Below are 1,172 nucleotides of genomic sequence, written 5' to 3'. Positions count from 1 at the left end.
ATCGGCAGGCAGACTCTCAACCACTGCGCCACCAGGGAAGCCCCCTGAGTCTTTCTGACACAAGCCCCTTGCTCACTGATTTCCTCCTAGATTTCTGATATGATAAGATGTCCTAGGCTCAGCTCCCATACCCCTGGATGCTCAGGCTGGAATCTGTGTTTTTTTCAAGGAGCCCTAGTCCACCTGAGTGGGAAATGGTGTTTGGAGGCCACGGGGGTCAGGTGGGTGGGGCTCTAGGGATGCTCATTGCCACCAGGCTGGACATTACTTCTAGGTCTTTTCAGAGGACAGAGCTAGAATACATAACTTTAAATGTTAAAAAAAAAAAAAGAATCGTGAATTCAGTGATATTTCAAATTCAAATTTAGAGCTAGGTGGTTTTAACTTCTTTTATTTATTTATTTTATTATTATTTTTTAATATAGGCTGCGCTCACTGCCATCTTGGCTCAGGTTACCCATGGGCCCTGATCGCAGGATAGGGTCTGCTATGAAGCCGTGGAGACCAGGATCAGAAAGCACCCGGCACCTGCACCCTGAACCCCGCAACTCAACCCCAGGCCAGGATGGAGGCAGATTGGAAGACCCCGCCCCAGCCTCTACTCACCCACCGGAGGCCTGGTTTTACATTTGTATCTGTTTTTCCTATATTGAAAATCCTGGATCCTAATTATCTAAACACAATTACTTATTTACTTTATCATTTATATGTAATGGTTTCAGAATGACAATGTCAATATTATTAACAGTATGATTATTGAAAATAGTCTAGGTTTTTTTTGCAGTTATTCTTGTTGTTAGGATATATCCCATTTGGGATATTACTCTGCTTCAAAGTAAATTGAAAAATTTTGTTTCTGTGGGGTTAAGACCCTAACTCTATACTAGTTCACTTGTTTCATTTTGGTTTTGCTTTTTAAAGTTGCATTTTTCAAATTTTGATAAAATTTTGTGTTTTTTTTTTGTTTTTGTTTTTTTTGCGGTACGCAGGCCTCTCACTGTTGTGGCCTCTCCCATTGCGGAGCACAGGCTCCGGACGCGCAGGCTCAGCGGCCACGGCTCACGGGCCCAGCCGCTCCACGGCATGTGGGATCTTCCCGGCCCGGGGCACGAACCCATGTCCCCTGCATCGGCAGGCGGACTCGCAACCACTGCGCCACCAGGGAAGCCCCC

The 1,172-nt window shown here is 45.5% G+C and overlaps 1 protein-coding gene across 2 annotated transcripts in view; it reads right to left on the bottom strand.

Annotated features, from left to right (window-relative positions):
- Window positions 1-1,172, bottom strand: part of ZNF16 (zinc finger protein 16) — a 32,027-nt gene that overhangs the window by 2,496 nt on the left and 28,359 nt on the right. The gene's annotated exons all lie outside the window — the stretch shown is intronic.

This window comes from Physeter macrocephalus, chromosome 15 (genome assembly GCF_002837175.3).
Source record: "Physeter macrocephalus isolate SW-GA chromosome 15, ASM283717v5, whole genome shotgun sequence".
NCBI lineage: Eukaryota > Metazoa > Chordata > Mammalia > Artiodactyla > Physeteridae > Physeter > Physeter macrocephalus.
This window is presented reverse-complemented; position numbering and strand designations above follow the sequence as displayed.